Source organism: Drosophila subpulchrella, chromosome 2L (assembly GCF_014743375.2).
Source record: "Drosophila subpulchrella strain 33 F10 #4 breed RU33 chromosome 2L, RU_Dsub_v1.1 Primary Assembly, whole genome shotgun sequence".
Classification (NCBI taxonomy): Eukaryota; Metazoa; Arthropoda; class Insecta; order Diptera; family Drosophilidae; genus Drosophila; species Drosophila subpulchrella.
This window is the reverse complement of record NC_050610.1, coordinates 14864173-14884400: the sequence shown is the minus strand read 5'-3', so window position 1 is coordinate 14884400 and position 20228 is coordinate 14864173. Positions and strand designations below refer to the sequence as shown.

The following is a 20228-nucleotide window of genomic DNA, read 5'->3' as shown; positions in this document are numbered from 1 at the left end:
TAAACTTCATTCTACTTCGTTATCATCGCTTTTCATAATTAATTAAAATTTTGACTTTACTTTTTTTTGGGGCTGTAAATTAACTTTAATTATAACTGACAGAAATGGAAATGACGCTGAAGAAAAGAAACGAAGTTCCTCGACTGACCCAAACTTCAATTAAAGAGAAACCGAAAAAAGAAACGCTTATATAATTTATCATTGGAAGGCATTGCGTATCATACTTGTCTGACCGTTTTTATAAAAGGTTCTTTATAGGTATAAAAAAAAAACTGTCGAAAAAATGTATTTATTATTTTTAAGTCTTATGTTGTAAATGCTGCAAGTAATATTATAAACTTAATTAAGATATACTTAGTCGCCCAAATATTTAACCAAAATATTTACCCCCAAATTTAATTTAAATTTATTTTTTTCTTCTGAAACGCACTGTATTTTTACCTTCCGATTCTGGCATACTCATCCATAAATTATAAAAAAAAACTGTGTTCCGTTAGCTTCTTTTTTCTGTCCCACTCACTTCGGTGACCGCAAATACGATCATCACATTTCATCACCCACAAGAACCCAACCGCTTTCATCTCACTGGAGATCTCTGACTAAGACTGCGGACTTGTATTAATGCCTTGGAGATTATGCCATGACAACAACATCGGCGTATATATCGTTTACCGTTTAAAAAGGCCAAGAGGAAGATGTTTATGCACTTGAACGCCATAACAAAAGTTGGTTCTTCAACCGCAAAATAATGAGTTGCAACAGCACCAAAAAAAAAGGCAGAACAAAGACAAGACCCGAGAATTTCATCATTTTCATGCCCGCAGACCGGGCCGAAAAAAAAAACACGACGGTGTCTTCGAGAAGCGTTTTGGGTCAAGTCAAACCCAACCGCACCCGCTCGCAAATCGGCTCATTGGACTCCTTGGTCAACCAGCCAAGCCACTTGACGACCGTCTGCATCCTGTGTGTGCGCTGGGCATATTGAGTTTCTTGGGTCTCTTGGGTTTCTTGAGTTTCTGGACCCTGGCTTGGAGCTAACAGCTGGGCGGAAAACCAGTTTAGATTTTAACTTGTACTACGGCAGCTGTAAACAATCAGAGCTAACTGCCTGCCAGGCACTCAGCCATGAAAAATGAATGATGATAATGATGGTCAAGTCAACTGTTTTCAGAAGGGGGCAACCGAGGTTCTCCGGCAGTCATTGACCAAAAGGCCCGAGCCTCCGTCGCGAAGCTCCTGGATTTCTTCTCTTGGAGCGGGAGAAACTCGATTTTGTATCTACCCCAAAAGTGCGAGTATCTCAAGTCTGGCTCAAGTCTCGGTCGCAGTTCTCAGTACTACTAGTACACAGAGAAAAATGTATTAATACGATATGATAATATTTTGTAGATAATGTTTAGTAATATTTCAAAATATTAATATTAATGATTATGGTATCAAAATAACCAAAACAGTATCAGTTTGATATTTAATCAGTATTACGTGTATAAATTGAATGTTAAAATATTAATATCACACGATTTTGATATCAAAATATACAAAAAATAAATTGTAAAAAAGCAGTATATGATATTTAATCACTTGTACGTGTAAGCCAAGCTTTTTGAGATCTGTGTACTCTGCGGCCTGCCCTTTGCGACTCGCTCGTTTGCTTTATGGCCTCTCAGGTTGTGCTTTTTACACTATTTGCTTGTTGTCTATATGGAGGAGCCAAACCGGTTGCCAGGTTCATAGGCGATGCTTTGTTGAAAGTCGCCTCAGTCTGCGACTATAGCTTTTGTATATATCCCTCTCATTTATTGCTGCACTTCTAGTTTTGATTTGTTTGTATTCTTGCCAGGCTTAGAATTTTTACCTGCAATTGGTATTGTGGGGGTTATCAGTTGGAGATCGTGGTGCAGAATCAGTTATAACCCGTTCTGAGAGCGGGATTTATGGTTGCACTGTTTTTATTGTGGGATGGTTAACCTGATCCAAAGTTTATTGACTTTGTCCTTTGTTTGTTGGTTTTTTTTTTTTCTCGAGAATATAAAATTAGTAGATCATGTTTAAGTTATTTTCCTAAAATACAAAACACCAACTGCTCCATGGTCCATGATCGCAACCTTTGGTTGAGCTGCGGCCTACTCTTCCATTTGGCTGTCAGCCAGTTAACGTATTCCTCATTCTGCAAGTTGCCATAAAAAGACTTCAATTGCCAACTGTCAACTAGTGGGGAAACTGGTTAAACTTTTTGCAAAACAAAACAAAAAAAAAAGACTGAAACTAAAATCAAAATTGTTTGACTGCTGCATTTGGTGCACATTTCTGCCGGTTTCTCTTTATGGCCAAGACAAGTTCTTGACACTCATCGAGCTCACGAAATGGTAGAGACGCCCACGGATACTCGGTATACTACTATACACAAGTGTATCTGTGGGTAAAAAATCCTACCCATAAGTTGGCTACTTAAGCCGAAACATGGACTCAAAGAGAGATTTATTGAATCATACATTTGGTGTTTTTGGTTGCAGCCGAGTGCTTTGGCAAACGCAGAAGTAATCAGCGAAGCGTGCCAATAGAAAACATGCAATATTTCTAGTCAGTTCCCCCCAATACCAAAAATCTACCCCCCTTTGGGCCAAAACGCATTCATTATTAGTTTGCCCACATAATAAATGATGTAAAAAGTAGGCGTACTCGCAATTCACCTCGCCGATAGGCGTCAAAGTGGGTGGAAATGGAGGTGGAGGGGCAGCCAAAGAAATTCAAACTATAAAATAATTACACAAAAGTTGTTTTTGCTGCGCACCATAATTTTTAACATTTATTTCTTCAGTTTCTTTTTGGATAAAAATGTATTTTGGAAATTGCTGAAAGGCAGGCAACAAATTGTTTTATTTCTATATATCTTTTTTTTTGGCTCTTTGGGCAATCTTTGTTCGATTTCGTTGGCTGTTGGTAATGAGGAATCAAATACTTTGTTAATGAGTTTATACATTTTACTCACCGCACTTTCAAACATTTTTTTGCTTTAAAATCTTTAAGAAACATAAAAAATATGTATTTTTTCATTGTTAAATGGTAATGATCAAGTCTTTTAAAAGTTATAAAATAAAAAATGGGATACTTAAAAAAATAAATGATGGTGTTTTTAATTATTAAAAACAAAATAGGTCACTAAACACCATAAATATATAAAGAGAAGTAAAATAATAATAAAAATGGATTGAATAAAATATGGCCATTTTTGTCATAAGTGGTTATAAATAGCAATTACATTTTTAATTTTTAATGCACAACTTAATAAACTGGAATTCTAAACTTTAAGTTAATTACTCGCTCAAAAAAAAATTATTTTCCTTCCTTCCTTTATCCAAATCGACTTGTTTAGTTAAAAAGCAGAGTATTTAATGGTTTCAGTGCACATTATATGACTTCCCTTACCTTGGCTATCTCCATCAAAATGATCGCCAGCTTGCACGTGCTTTGAGCACCTTAGGATACCTTTTAGATGGCAGATACGCCAGCGACAAATTTAACTACTGCCAGTCGCCAAACCATAATCGTTTAGATGCTGTTCATTCCTCATAATGATCGTGCTGGCCAGATTTGGGGGATCGGTAGCTGGAGATTGAGATACAGGTAGTGGTATAGAGGTAGGTAGAGCTTTAGACTTCTGTGCGCAGGTAAATCAAGGTGTGCTGCCAGCTAGGCTAAACTCCAATCCGCACTCCAAACTCACTCTCCATGGGGGCTGTACAATGTGTCTGCTGTCTTGGCCTAACAGCTTTCGAGTATTTTACGTTAATTTACGCCAAAACAGTTGAGGAGATTTTCGCAGCAGTTGTTGTCTGCTTTCGGTTTCATTATGAGTGGAAAAATCATGCAATTTCGGCTTGGTTTTTCTTGGCAGTTGCCAGTTGCACACTTGGTCTGCGAGTTGCAACACCCATTTTGTATCGTTACTCTGCGGTTAATCATATTTCTCCCCGTCTGTCTGTTGTTAAATTAACAGCTGCGCTCAGACAGCATATATTTTTTTTTGTATCTACAGGATACTATATTTCAATACGCAAAACGACTGAAAGAGATTTGTTTATTCGTTTGCCTTTTATTTTTTCGGGTTTTCCTCGAGTCTCTGGGACTTTGTAGATAAGTGACGCTTCTGCTCGCACATTTATTTGTCGGGGTCTTTCTGGTTTTACGCGCTTTGCTGACTCTATGTAATTTTACTAATTGGATTTTCCGTCTTGGCAAACACTGTTGCCATGTCTGTTTTGAGTTCGCTCTGATTTGGCATTGTCCAAAGTGTCAATTGGATTTGAGAACTGTTTCGTAACAGATATCTTTCAGTGCAAGTGTGAAAGTGTCGGCGAGCAATTTGAAACCAAAATAATAATATTCACTTAATGATCTTCGCAACTGTTGATTACGTCTTCGATTGATGGCAATGATTTATTATTATTTTTACGACCAGCAATCGGAGTGGCTCTCAAATCGACTTTATTTACGTGCCTCACTTTATGCGAACAGTCAAAAATCCATTGGTTCGACCATAAAATAGATTCAAAATCAAAATAAACTGAAACTGAAACAGCTCCCGAGATGCTGGACAAGCTGAGCAATATTATCATTCGAATCGTATTATTTCTTGCCATTTTTTGTTTGGCGCTTTCACTTGCCAATTTTGTTTTCCGATTTTTACGAGGCCACATTGTCCAAAGAGGAAATATATAGTTTTTTATTTTTAAGTTCCACAAATCAGTTAATGCAAAGCAAAGCAATAAAATTATATTTTATCATATTTTTTTTTAAAAGTAATAATGACGGGATATCAACAATTTATTGGGTATATTTTGGGTTTCTGAATTTAGTTTTTTTTTAGGGGCTTGGTGGACTTTGCCAGCTGCAATCGAAACATAAACAATACGTGGAACTCAAGGAAGCTCAGTAAATATAAAATGAAAAATTGCCCAAGCATGCAAATTATTAAACGAAACAAAACGCAATATATTGGATCTCCGACGTGATTCACAGCCAAGCAAATAAACACCGGACCCAACACGATCTCAAGATTTGTGAGCCTTGCAAAATGTTTCCCAGTCCGTCGACCCTTTCGATTTTTGCCTTTTTTAAGGAGGGGTAATCTCTGAAGTTAAGTTGCTAATTTATTGCTTGTCTTTAGCTTTTCCTCTGTTGTACTTATGTTTCTTAATCAGTTTTTGATTAACGTATTTATTGTGGGATTTCTCTAAAATAAAAATACAAATGTTTATTTCACTAATAACGCATTAAAAAAAATTTTTATTAAAGGTTTATGGATTGTTTTGAGTATTAAAATGATAATCCATAACAATTTTAATGCCTATTACAATCACAAAGGATTTACATTACAATATTGCATTCCAGAGTAACTTTATTTTGATTTCTGACTACAAACTAGTTAACTTATAACAGCAACGCATATTTTATGTTATGAATAATGCAACGAAAGTGATAACAAATTGGATTCCCACATGCTATCAAGCACTGACTCACATACGCCCCCAATTACTGATTAGGCAAGTTGGTATTCCGGAGATTTGATTTACCCCTTGCTTATCAGCCAAATATTTACGCTGCAGACACGCACCTCGATAAGGTGTAGATGGAATTAGGTATATATACGGAATTTCTACTGGTTTTATTTCATAATTTAAATGCGGAGTAATTTTACAATTGTTTATTTTGGGATACTGTTTGTAAAAAGATAACATGTGTGCTGCCAGTAACAACAGGGTCATCATAGAAGTGACATAACTGGGTCGACAATTCGGGTGGCAAGGGATTATTAATATATAAATTTGGATTGATTAATTCGCTGTTCCTTAATATCAAATTCACTTCTTATCTTTACAGAAATCTTTATGTTTGATAAGAACATATTGTGGGAAACTATTCAGTACGAACTTATGCAATTTTAGGTAAGTTTCTTCCAAATCTATTTTTATATTTTGTATATCTAATATTCTAACATACTTTCTGCATTACTGGATTGAGTTTTATGCAAATAAACTGTCGAAGATTAAACTGCTTTTCAAGCATTACTGCGCGTTAATGAAATTCAAATAGCTGCGCAGTGAATAACAAGTGAATTCATTCAGACTAGACTCATTTTTCTCAATCTGACTTTATCTTGGGCTTCAAAAATGTATGCAAAAATAATTGCGATTTATTGCATTTTTAGATAATTCCTACAAATACTGAATAAACAACGCATTTCTATGACTTGATGGCGGCGCAATATGCTCTCAAACGATAATATGGAATCACAGCTTTGTTTATTGCTTTGTGACCATTTGTCGATATCAATTCATGCCCATTTCAATGTAAATGGCGAGAACAGCTGGAAGCAGGCCGTAGTGATAAGAAAAAGTTTCATTAAAAAAGAACAGGCGGAAGTGGTGTTTCGAAAAAAAAGTTTCAGGAAATATACCCATATGATTGCTTGAACATATGGCTTAAAAAAATATTTCTATAGCCAAACTATATGTGTACATATGAAAACTAAACAATTTTTTCTATCAAAACCACTCTAGATTATTTCTTTGTGTAAAAGTTCTTATTAAAAAGAACCTTCCACTTGAAATCGTAGCCTATTACATGGTATCATTTGATACCCCTTTGCGATAAGATCTTTCGTAAAACAAAACCATAAAGCTTGATGAGTAAACGAACAACCTTGTTGCTCAGACACTTCCACACAAATTGCCAAGCGAAATCGATTTCGAATTACAAAATAATACAGAACTGTAAATGGAGGTAATGAAATGGAATTCAACACGAGACGGACGTTTTCATGATGCGTGAAAGTCAACCTCAGCCTTGTGTGGCTAGGAAGTTAAATAAATCGCAACAAACAAACAAAGTGAAATGTAAACATCGTAAAGTACGAATACGAACATATGTGGATACAATAAAGTCGAGCTAAACAAGAGCAATTCAATGAGCCACTTTTCATGCTTGCCGCGCTGAATAAGATCGGTTTAAAAAACGAAAAACATCAAAAATAAAGCCAATTCGAACTTATCTTAGATGGCGCTTTTGACTCTTTTTATTCCTTTTTTGTTGCGATTTGCCAGTGTTTTTTGTGTGAAATGCTGCCATGTCAAGTTTGTTGAGCTTTTGCTGGCAAGGTTATTGCACACGAGAAGCGATCGTAAAGGCAAAAAAACATAATATATATATATATAAACAAACCGCAAAAGAATAAATTTTAAGGTAAAACATGCGATGATTAAATATTTGATATGTCAGCTGGTCGGCAAACTACAAAAGAAAAGAGAAAAGAGGGTTGAGTGTATGAAATAGGTATAGAGTTCTCAAACCGCACCCACCAGCTGTTTGTTGAGTATAATGAAACTTCCGCCAATTCCCGGATCAAGAATTATCACAAGTGCAACGCCCATAGATCGCAGTTGCAGTGGCACTTATGGCCATCGAAATGCAGTCGCTGCATTTTAATCAAGTGCCAAGAAAACACCTCCAATCCCAAGGCAACTGCTTGGCATTCGACAGGCATTTGCATTTTCTTTTTGGCCCCTCTCGGAAAAATTCCATGCCGTAAATGGGGAAAATAGGGGGAAAGACAAGGAAAAATCAAGTGTAGACAAGTGTAAACTATTCCATTCACCAGCCTTATGGCTAATGGCCATAATGAATATGAATTATTATTTACGCTAATAGCGTGTCTTGAAGGCTTTTCAATATGCAAAAGATAATATCCGGAAATGGGCATGGCTAATTATCTTTGAAGAGGTTTCAGGTTTCGATGTATGAAAGAATATATTAGTTTAGTACACTTCGAAATGGCTTAAACATATTTTTATAAACAAAAATGTGCTATTTTATTATATTTTTATTTATTTATTTATTCTCAGGTTAAAAGGCACTTGAAAATTACCTATAACCTATGTTTCTTATTTTTATTTTTATCATAAAATTAGTTTTCATGACTAATTCATTTTATTTTTATCTTATAACATTTTTCCCTCACTAATCCATTTAAGTAACTCACTTTATTCGTTCTGAATTCCTCTGTAATCTAATTTATATCCATTAGTACGCATTCTGTGCGCTTTTGTCATTTGACAAGCCGACACCCTGCAAAATGCATGTTCTAACTTTATTGTAAGCCAAGCCGCCAAACAATAGTCCCATCTCAAAACCCCTCGTAGAAGATAGGAAAGAAAAGGCGAATAGCCCCGCAGTTCTAGCTTTATCTCACCCTCGCATACCTAAATTTATTATCATGTAAAACTTTTGTGCAACAATGTGAACAACAAAAGCTTGAAAATCTACTAGCTACTGTGCAGCTGTTCAACCTCTCCCAACCCCCCAACCCCTTCCCCAACCCAATTGTTCTAGTTGATAATTTATTTGAATATTTGGCATAATTATTCCGAAGCGAGCAACAAGAAACAAAAGAGAGAAAACCCGTTATATAATAACGAATATTTCACAAGAGCTTAACTATTATGTGTATCTGTAAGATACAAAATTGCACTGTGAATTGGGCAAACAGAACTATGTTTTGGTTCGGTTTGACTTGACATTGAGACTGAGCTATAATGACCAGTTAACCAGTCATATTTTGTATGTATGTATGACTCGGTTATCTGATTGCTGACAAATGAAAAATGATTGTCGCTAATTGTGGCTTAAGTTTGACCAGGGGAAAGGAAACCAGCTTGGTTCTAACTTTAGATATCGAGGGGAAGATAAATGGTTTTGCTCAACTTTGCAGATTGGCCGTTTAAGGCGCACACACACACACACAATCTCGATAAACTCCATAGCCAAATGAAAGCCCACACCGAACAAGAATGAGATCGAGAACTCGATCTTCTATAATTTTGTAGTTTGCGCCTCTGGCTCTTCTCTTTGTTTTGAGATCTGATCCATGGTTGCGATCGTCGTGCGTCTCGAATCAAAAGGCGCATAAATTTCTATGCTTTTGTAAGTCTTAACCACTCTTCCCCTTCCCAAAACAGTAGCGGCATCCATTAATCAAAAGGCACTACGGTCTAGCCATCGCAAAGATCGCATATTAGTTACACTTTAGCGGGGCGCCGAGAAATCTGATGGCGGGTTATTAGTTCGTCTGAGTTATGATGCAAAGCAGTTGGGGATTGATCGCTTACATGATGAGTGGCTGGCTGCGAAGAAACTCGAGCTGACACAAGACTTGGGGCTTGGCTGGGTTCAAGGCAATCGAAGACACGGCTTAAGAACAGACCTCCGATGGGGCTAATGGATTGTGGGAAGTGCTCCACTAAGTCGAGATTAATTCTTTGAGTATAGGTGCATGTATGTATGTGCAAAAGCTTTTATGAGAGATTGAGTCATAACTCATTGATATGTAAGTAATAATCCCAGATTAACAGAGAATAAGAATTAAGTTTCAGCATCATTATGAAAGTACAATATTTGAACTTTACTAACTTAAAAAAGATTTTAATTACTCGTATTAATTTGAATTATCATGCTTAAACTTACCCAAAATGTCAGAGCACCATAAATATATATAGCTTGTCATTTGATATTTATCTTAAGCTGAGCTTTAACTCATTTCAGCTGCTCATAAATATAACCATTTTGCATTTATGACTTATTGTATGTCAGTATACTTTTATACTTAGATTATCTAGCGCAATGAATCCTTTTCTATTCTTTGTTTTTGCAAGACTCCATGAGGAATAGCTGAATAAATTTGCTTGGATTTTTATTCGACTTGCGTCAACGCTTCACAAACGAGGCAGAAATGTCAACAAGGCTTCTGCAATTCGTTCGCTCACATTGGCAAATTTATGCAAATTTTTATTTATTAAATAAACACGCAAAGTGCGTGTCATCAGCTGTTACAGCAGGGTGGATTGCGGATTGTGGGTGGTGGTTGGTCCGCCTTTTTGGGGCCAACGAACGACAACGACGAGGACAACGACAAAGTTGATTGGCAATTTGTTGTAGTAACTACCCGAGTTTAGTTTAATAGGAGGGGTTCTATGGGTGCTAATGAACTTGAGGTTACGACTGGAGAAAGGGAGAAAGATGTAGTGTGAGTGCGTCAGAGGAGCGATAATGCGTAAGTGATTGTTATGGAGATCATAAAATAGATATCTTAATGGGGGTTGTATGTGCGCTTGTTAGGATTTCTCGAATCACAACTATTATATATAGAGTCACAGACCATTACATGATTTTTATATAGCAAGCAAATTGGAGAAAATGGAACATTAGATATCATATTTCCTTTACAGTTTTTAAAAGGTTTCTTTTAAATTAAAACAAGTAAAGAACTTTAACTACCATTATACTCGAAGCATATTTAATTTGAATGTCACATCCTTTTTGTTTTCCATGAAAGTTAACTGGCACAAAGTTGGCAAACTTTTCCTTCAGTCTGTGAAATTCTGTCTGGCACTTGACAAGTTGTGATGGCTGTGATATCATGTAACCACTTTCGGTTAAAGTTGCTTTTACTGGCTGTGCCCCAACCTCTATCAATTATAAAAGATACTGCGCCACCGAGCATGAAATTAGTCTGCCTATAGAACAGAACTCCCTCCTCTACGCATAAGTACGTACAAACCTCCCCGTAAATAAGCCCGACTTTTATGATACTTTGCAGTAGTTACATGGCCCGTCATCGCAGTCGATATCATTCCGAGGCATATTATAGACGGTTTTTTCATGGTTTTCTCTGCATATTAATTTATGCATTCTTTGTTGATTGTCTTGCGCTACAGTTGACAAGTTTTGCCTGGTCGGTGGTGGGTGTTCCCGGTGGTTGTTGGTAGCACTTTGTTTATGTGGTTCAGGTAGAATAAGTACCACAATTTATTATCTCCTACATGGCACTGCGTTGTATCGTAACGACTTTGATTAATTTTAATAGCCTCGCTAAAACAAGTTGTCTCGACGACTGTAATAAATAATTATTATTATTTGAATGGTAATTCTGTCTGGCATTTATCTAACCATAGTCTGTATGTTTTTCCCTCCGTTTTTTGCAGACGTCTTGAGAAATTGCGCAAGAGTAAACCTTTTTGTTTTTGGACAAGGTGAGTTGAACTTTGGCAGTCCGATTGGAGTGTCATGTTGCCCGAAAGGGAACACAAAAATAATAATTAATTGAATTTTGTTGCGGGGCGTATCGAATGGCTAATAAAGTTCTTGCGCAAGCCGGCATTTCGAAATCCCCAACAAGGGTCATTGGTCGCCGAGTCAATAATCTCAAATTAGCCTCCAATCAACATCAACGTTATCTATGTAGTACCTCTTCTGCCCCATTTGCTCCACTAACCTAGTGCTACGAAAACGATTGATTGATATGGAATCAGCACTCCTACAACTATCGTAAATTCCTCCATAAAACCAGCGACAACAAAGTGTCGCCCACTGGTACAAAGAAACCAAATGCATAATGCAACCCAAAGATTTATCAATATGTGTGTCTGCCGCAAAGTGATACTTTTTATAGTGCCGCCTCTTTAGAGTCTACAAATCGGTGACCCACTTCTGAGTGGCAACGACAACGCGACGCGACGCGACTCTCTAATCAGCCAGTAACTTTGCGGCTTGATAAACACATGAATCGGAGATAGAAAGCGAATTGTAATAAAAAAAAAAGAAGAATTACAAATCAGTGCACTCACTGGCTGACAGAAGCTTCCAGCTGGGGAGTGTAATAACCCCGAGTAGAGTTCTCCCGGCTTCCTGTATGCGATAAAAAACAATGAATGCACTCCAATATGTGTCAACTTTACTGTCTGCCAACTGGCAGATACTTGCCACAAACTCTATCTTTTGTCCCAGGTCCTTGGTCCTATTTTAACCCTCGCAACGCCCTCTTATTTCAAAAAACTTTAAAGCTTTTGCTGAAAAAGTTTTTCCCTTTATAATACTCTGATATTTTTTTTCTAATTAAAACTTTTCTGCTTTATGGGGCTCAACACTTTGGCAATATTTTGCTTTTATTAGTGGCCCACTGTGTGTCAAGCCAGTTGGAAATTAACTTTGCGATGGACTTAGTGGGCTTATTGGCGGCGCCTTAAATGGAAAACAGGGAAAGCGTCAAGGGGCGGAAAAAGTGGGAGGTGTGGCCCACATATGGAGAGGATAGCTCCTAGGAACAGACGGCTCTCCATGGTTCCCCTTTCTATTTAATTCTATCCCGTGATGGGTTTGATGTGTTTCTTTTGTTATCCCAAACAGTTCGCGCATCTAGTCTGTCAAGAATTTCAATGAGTTCGTTTCCCTTTCGGTAGTCGGTCTCTCAGCTTAGAACCCAAAAGAGACAACTATAGAGACACGGGGAAAAAAGAACAAGGTGAAACACCTTGCTAAAACAGAACCTGTTGGCATACTCATGTTGTAGCTTTGCATATCATATAAAGAAGTTGTAAACCCTCAGTTACCTATTTACTTATTGTTTATCTTATCTAGTATTCCGATTTATGACTTACATAATATTATTTTATAACACCAATATGATAATATAATATAATATTTTATGAATTTATGATAATGACTTTCCACACAACAGTTAGCTTCCTACCTATTTAAATTTAGGATTATCAATTATCTTTCCATATTGCTAAAAAGTATATTGAATTCGTTGCACTAATATTTCGTACCACCCTCCATTTAATTTTCCACTTGATTAGTGGCTTAAAGATTCCGCCTTTTGCAGTATCTCAAAGTGAAATTTTTGGCGCCCCCTCTTCAAAAACTCGTTATCCCAATAGGGGACTTAGCTAAGCTTTGAAATGCAAAATAAATCAAAAAAGCTTTTTCCTTATGCGGCTAATTGCTATTTAGTGCGACTGAAAGAGCCACCAACACCTGAAGTTTTTGACTTGTCTCATGAATAATCAAATGATGAGGCATCGTGTTTAGATTAAGTTCAGGTTCATCTAACTTTATTGCGTCACACACGTTCTTCGACTCTTAACTGATGAGAAAAGTTATTGACATCTAAGTATGTAAGTGAGCCTGGCCACCTAATCGATTTGCCCTTTTGAAAGTTGCGGTTCTCTGCGTCCATCAAAGGCTATTCTCTCTCATTTTTGTTTTTTTCTTGGGCAAAGTTTTATGAGCCAATTACATGCAACACTGGGCACAAGAACACACCATTCGAGCGCTGAAATATCGCATCCATCACATGCTAAGCTCGCATCATGTAGCAGCTATTATGTGAATGCGATTCGACACGGCCCCTCGTCCTTCCTCTCCTTGGAAAACCCTCAACGCATGCAACCTATGAGTTTATATCGCCGTCTATCATTAAACTGTCGTAAATCACAAGTAATTGACATTATACAACAGCCAAGCGAAACGGATCGGTCAAACGATCAGCAGAGTGGCAGGCAGGCAAGCAGGCAAATAAGCAACAATTACCCCAAGACAACAAACATTTTTCTCAAAACACACGTAGCAACAATTAAGCTAAAAGATATCACATGGAAATCGTCGCCAAATGTTGAACTAACGAAGTTGAAATGCTCTATGAGTTATAATCTGGAGATTGTAAAAAGTTACCATGTAAAAATTATGGGTATATTTTAGGGTCTGAGATATAAAAAAGCTGTTCCTCAAATATATATTCACTTTTTTTAATATTCTACAATGTTAGAACCAGTTTGCTGTGTATTTTGTTTTCAGTTTACCCCCGAAAAATCATCAACTCAATGCCGCCCGTTTCATTCCCACAAATTAATGCGAATTCACATGGGAAGATATCTAAGGCGATAAGAACCCATTTCTAAAACAGTTCGACGTTTGGCTCTGCACAGCTCCCACCTGCCCGTCCATCTCTAGATCAATTGGCATAGATCTCTTGAGATTGTAGTGCCCAAATGAAATGCACAATTGAAATGCAGCGAAACAATGTACGAACATATATATTTAGACTGACACACTAATCGAAAAGCAGACGACTGAAACGTAACCAACCCAAGTCAACCCACTTTTCTCAGAAGATTACGAAATTCGTTGGCCGATGGATGCTGTGAGTGTGCCACGCGTAATTCTATATAGAACAGATGGGTTAGATAAGGCGAGCGAAAAAACTATAAATAATTCGAGATACTTATATACCTTTTGCATGCATCGAATTGTTAGCTAATAGCTGCAAAAATGACGTTGCAATTGCATTCGAAGGTCTTTTCGACTGGCAAGTGGTCAAGGCTTTCGATTCTTAAGTCATGAGTAGTTAAAAAATACATAATAATCCACAGATATATGCGTCATATTTTTCATTGCAATAAATTTATGTCAGTTTATTATTATTGTTTGGATAATAAACAGGAAATTGCAAATCAAGGCAGGAAAAAGTAACGCCTTATGCTATCAAGTGATTGCAAACAAAAGGCGCAAAACATGCTGAATTACTAATAAGCTTTGATGTTTATATATCAAATAATTATAGAGTATTGTATTTTATTAAACCGCATTGACATTCCCTGGCTTATTGTAGTCTTAAAATTATACATTTTATTACAAAACTCCATGAGATAGACTTTTTAATCGTTTTTACCGCTTCACTGCTCATAAGTGTAAACGAATCTTAATGAATCTTTATTCCTTCCTTTACCAATTACAACATATAATTTATGCAAATTTTGCATTTTTATACGCTTCAGCAACTTCTAATGACTCTCAATTCGAAAGTATTCTTCGTTTTATGGACTTTAGCTAGAAAACTGTTGGAAATCGCTGGTGGTGTAATATTAAAGCATCCGTTCTGAATGTCATTGGGTAGTCTTAGGGGGTTATAAAAAATGGTCTGGAGTCTTACACACTCGTCTTGTTTTTATTGCTGCGAAGGAGTTGAGGTTCAACACTGGTCAGGAATGTAATTACACTGCGCATTAAAATTAAGCAACATAAACTACAGACAACAACATAAACAAGCCAAAGCAGAACTAATTAACATTCCCATTTCGTTGGGATCCAATGGAGTTGTGCAGCATGTGGGGATATCTATAGTGCAGAACCGACGAGGGGGTTCTGAGTTCGTAGTAGGGGTAATTTTAAAATTATCACAAACCTGGAGTTTCTAACTATTATTATTATAATATCAAAAATATTACATACTATACAATACTATACCATTTCCGGGCATAATAATGCAATAATAGCAATGCATGTTTGGGGAAAGTTGAACCCCTTTTCATCTTCCCCCACGTACGCCCCTGTGCTGGCGGTCATTTACGATCGAAACTGATGGGGGGCAGAACTGCAGTCAAAACTCCGCTCGTCACGCTTTAACGGCTCTGACAACTCCCCTCGAGTTGACTGGAATGTGTTCCAAATAGAAGTCTCTGGTTCCACTTTGGGATGAATGGAATTCGAATTGTTCTCCCCTATTTTATTGTTATTTCTCTTCTGCTTCATTTGTTCCATTTTATTCCATGTTATTTTGTTCTATTGTCTATCGGAAGTTGTGCTTGTTGTTAATTTATGCGTTTTTGTGGAAGTACCCCGTCCCCAGAATCCGACAGGAAATGCAATTAGTTTGAGGGGGTTCACTCTCTGCATTTGGAAATCTTTTTTTTGTTTGTCAGTGTTTTGTGGAGTGTCATAAATTGGCGGCGGTTTTGTTTATGTTTCTGCTTGGACTGTTGCTGTTACTGTGTGTGGCCCCTCCGGGTTTCTTTTTTTTTGTCCCACATGCTGTTTAAGTTCTTTTTGAATGCAAATGTGTTTCGAGACCCTTAAGCAACTTAATGGCATTTTTGACAAATTTGTTGAAAATTTACAACTTGACTACTGCTGATAGATGGAAGTGCTGTCTACATTCTTGGAGAAATGAAGAAACCAGATGGGCCCAGATGTACTGACCCAAAGGAAGTTGTTGTCTTAATAAACCAATTTGGAGAATGAATATAAGACGTTAGAAAATGTTCTTTAGTTAATAATTTCAAATAGACTAATAAGACTAATAATTAGTTGAGAAAAATTAGCCTGTTCCCATTAACGTTAGTCAGCATATATACTTTTATTTCTTTCTATTTGAGCTTTTTAATACCCGTTACTCGTAGAGTAAAAGGGTATACTAGATTCGTCGGAAAGTATGTAACAGGCAGAAGGAAGCGTTTCCGACCCCATAAAGTATATATATTCTTGATCAGGATCACTAGCCGAGTCGATCTAGCCATGTCCGTCTGTCCGTCTGTCCGTCTGTCCGGATGAACGCTGAGATCTCGGAAACTATGAGAGCTAGGCTATTGAGATTTGGCGAGCAGATTCCTGAGCTTCTTACGCAGCGCAAGTTTGTTTCAGTAGAGTGCCACGCCCACTCTAACGCCCACAAACCGCCCAAAACTGTGGCTCCTACAGTTTTGATGTTAGATAGAAAATTTTAACTGAAATGTATTAGTCTTGTCCATACCTATCGATTGACCCAAAAAAAATATTTTTCTACGCCCACTCTAACGCCCACAAACCTCCCAAGAAAAAAAGCTATGACGTCAGAGCCAGACAGTGCGAAATGTTTTTACGCGTGTATGTGTGTGTATGTAAATAGTTGCCGGCCGAACTTAGCGGCAAAGAGAAAAGCACTGCCGGCGCTCAGAGAGAGCAAAGTGCGCGGCTAACTTATTCTATTGAACAATGAATTTGTCACGCCTACCCTAACGCACACAACGCTTAAATCTGTCTTCCGCCGGTAGGTGGCGCATTTAAATCTCGCTTTGCTGCTTGCATATCTCCATTTCCCTTTGGTCGCTTAAGCTGAGTAACGGGTATCTGATAGTCGAGGTACTCGACTATAGCGTTCTCCCTTGTTTCCTCTGTAATCCCCTAAATCCCCTAAATCCCCTTAGGTGTTGAGCATATCTGTTCGCATTTTATTTCTAAAAATATAAAACTTTTTACTTACGTGCCGCTTAAACAATGCCAGGAATTGGCGCGTGAAAATTGTTTCGTTTGATGAAAAAATACAATTCAATTGGAAAGCAGTTCAAATAGACAGAAAGAAGCGCTAATTAGCGAACAGAAACAAAAGCAAACTAGCAGCAAAACTAAAAAAGCAATATTGCAGTTAAAGATGCAGAAGATGCATCTATGCAAGAAGAAAATTTCACTGGGAAAATTATAAAACGTACACACATCGTCGATATCGATTTCACTGCGAAAATAGGAAAGCAAAAACCGGCAGGAAAAACTTTGTGGAAAACCCGAAACTCGTTCGCGCAGGCGCTTTTCATTTTCAATGCAATGACAATTTCGACGCCAGGGGGCGCCACACCACACTCACAGACAGCACCCAGGCAGCCAAACTGTTCCCATTAATCGCACGTTCTAGATATCAGATCTGTTATGAACGATGATCGTTCATTATCGCCGCGTTACGTGTTCGTTGGGAGGCAAAACGAAAATTCTCATAAATTTTTTACACTGCGGGGAATGTGAATTCCTTTCTCCACCTCGTTTTCAGCTTCATCCTCTCTAGACCAGCATATATCTTGGTCACTGGGTCGGTCTCGCTGGCGTCTGGCTTACATAGTTTATGTGTGTGGGGTTCGAACGGCCGATCTTTTGGGGGCCACCGCACGATCTTAACTCCATCCCGCCGCTTTTGCCGCACTCGTATTTATTTACTTAGACATCAGGTAACCCCACGTCCGACTGTGCCACCTCCCCGGTTGTTTACTAATTTTCTTGCCCCCTGGAATATCTAGTCCGCCTGTGATTTGTATCTATTTTTACCTATTTAGATGCTTCAGCTCTTAGTCAATGCAGACGCTTCTTTTGGCTGAATCTTCTCATTGCTTGAGCAATTTATTCAGATTATTGAGAAACATTTGCTTGTGGTTAACAGGTGGCGGTTTATAAGTGGGCTAATTGCTGTGCAATTGAAAGGAAATGGTTGAGGAAATTTGAAATGGAAAATTAGTAAGCAACGCAAGAGAACGTGTCTTGAAACTCATAATTAAATCATATATTTAACATCAAAAAAATATAGTAAAAAGTATTAGCCGCAGCTGTCTAGAAAAAACAAGTCCTGTTAGACTTTCCAATTTATTTTAATGTAAACTTAACCGAAGCGATCTGTGATCAAAATAGGTTCCGCTACCCGCCCATATTTGCATCTAATTGCAATTACAAATGCAAAATGTTTACGGTGCTCCACCAATTCAGCCATATCTCAACCAAACTCAACCCCGTTGACCTACAAAAGAAAAGGTTTATGGACAAAAACGAGACCTCAGATGCTAACCAAAATGCCGAAGCAGACAATTATGCATGCCCTGGCTGAAAGATACGAAAGTTTTACGAGTATAATCAGGCGCAGAGCGAAACTTATCGTAGGTCAGAGCCAGTGAATCGAACCGAAAGCAGGCGTTCAGATAGATGGCACAAAAGATAGATAGATAGATGGGTTTTGTGGGAGGAGGAGTATCGGGGAAAGGGTGAAATGATTCAATGATTGCCAATGGTCGGAGCAGCGACAACATGGCAACTGTTGCTGCACAGAAAAAAAATCAAGTAAGGATCATGATATTAGCATGGAATATTTATTATCTGTAAGGTAAATTTGATACTAAAAAATGGTATTTTTTTGGATTTCCTAATTTAAAATCTATATCTGATAATATTTAATACTGAATTTTATAAAAATGATCATCGTAGCATATCAACTTTTTTCTCTGCATGCAGCACGGACTGCAAAAAATTGCTGCTGCTGGCACAATGAAGCTAGCTCCTTGTTCGACTTGCAGACTTGCTTTTGGTTTTGGTTTTGGTCTTGGAGTAGAGTAGATTGGTCGGAATGGGATGGGATTTTGGCTCTGCTCCACTATGATTAAGCAGCGGCTTCGAACCGATGATGTCGAGGTGCTGGTCAATGGTCAGCAGCAGTAATAAAAACAAAAACAGAAAAATTGATTGGCCATGCTCGTGGCTGCAGGCAGTGGTTAAATCAAAGGCTTCCACTTTTTCAATATTTTTTTTTTTTGGTTTTATTTTTTTCAACTCGATCTTGTCTATTATATATTAAAGAGCTGCTTTTGTTGTTATGAAAAAAAAGGAAAATAAAAGAAACTGACGGCAATTGATAGGAAATTGGGTTGGTTCGTTGACTTAGCTCCACTGATGCAACTGCAGATTGATTAAAGTCACGGCTCGTCTTGGTAATTAATGCGACTCCGAATGATGTAAGCCCGACTGATTGACAATGGCAGTTAATATTTAATTGATTACCTCGCGCCAGTGCATCAATCAATCAATTGCAGTTGGATTGAATTGCCAAGGAAATGGGCGGGGCTGTCAAATGCGTTGGCTGTTTGTTTGGGAAATGGAAAGTGAAAACATTTGTCGCAATCACTGGAAAGTTGCAGTTTGATTTGTAGCGGATATAAAGCAGGGAAATCAATTCAAACGAGTGCGCGAATCTCTCGGATTCGGCTATACGTATCTTTGAGATGCTTTTCGACGGCGCGATACAGACACTGACAGCTGTCAGCGTGTTTCCTTTTTTTATGTCTTTGCAAGTGACCAGAAAACACAAATTTATTGCATGCCAAAAGGAAAACAAAGCGAAAAAGAACTAGAAACTTGGGCAGAAATACGCACAGGTACTTAAAAATAGCCATGACGACCCTGGCTGCCCTTAAAATGCCGGCAGTACGCTCTGCTTGGTTTCTTGGATGTTTTCAAGTTATGCGGCCAGACAGATAGGCAACTTTTAGGATACAAATCGAGTCAAGAGATGCAACTAAACAGGAAATGGGCGGAAGTCTATCTAAACGGGTTAATCAATAGAAAGTAGCTGGCGAACTGACTTCCTAATGAGCTCAATGACGGAAATGGCAAATTCTTTGCAATGGGAAAGAAAAGTAATACAACAAAATGTGCTTTCAAAATAAAACGATCTACATAAACTGAAAATACCAATTTACTAATTTATAATTTATTTTCTTCTAATTTCAGGTAAGCGAAATGGGCAAGAAAAACAATTATAGCTTATGTAAGTGTTGATAAAATAATAAGCCAAGTTGCCACATGCAACCAAAGATGTTTTCAAACTATTTTCACCCAACGAAGAGTCCGACAATGGTCCATTAATTCCCTACTTATGTAGCATCTATAGGAAATTCGTTGATGACCCTCGAGGGAGTAGCTCGAATGTAACCAAATTACCCGTGCATAAAAAAGAATTGTGGCCACACATAAAAACGAAGAACCAAGCGGTTCCAGTT

The 20228-nt window shown here is 37.7% G+C and overlaps 1 protein-coding gene across 2 annotated transcripts in view; it reads left to right on the top strand.

Annotated features, from left to right (window-relative positions):
• LOC119546515 (dual specificity tyrosine-phosphorylation-regulated kinase 2) overlaps nt 1–20228 on the top strand; it is a 53431-nt gene that overhangs the window by 6534 nt on the left and 26669 nt on the right. Inside the window, exons 3-4 of one of the 2 annotated variants that reach the window (XM_037852841.1) lie at nt 5881–5945; nt 11037–11084. The gene's annotated coding sequence lies outside the window, so the exon portion shown is untranslated. The remainder of the gene's footprint in view (nt 1–5880; nt 5946–11036; nt 11085–20228) is intronic. The other variant, XM_037852842.1, reaches the window with a different exon arrangement.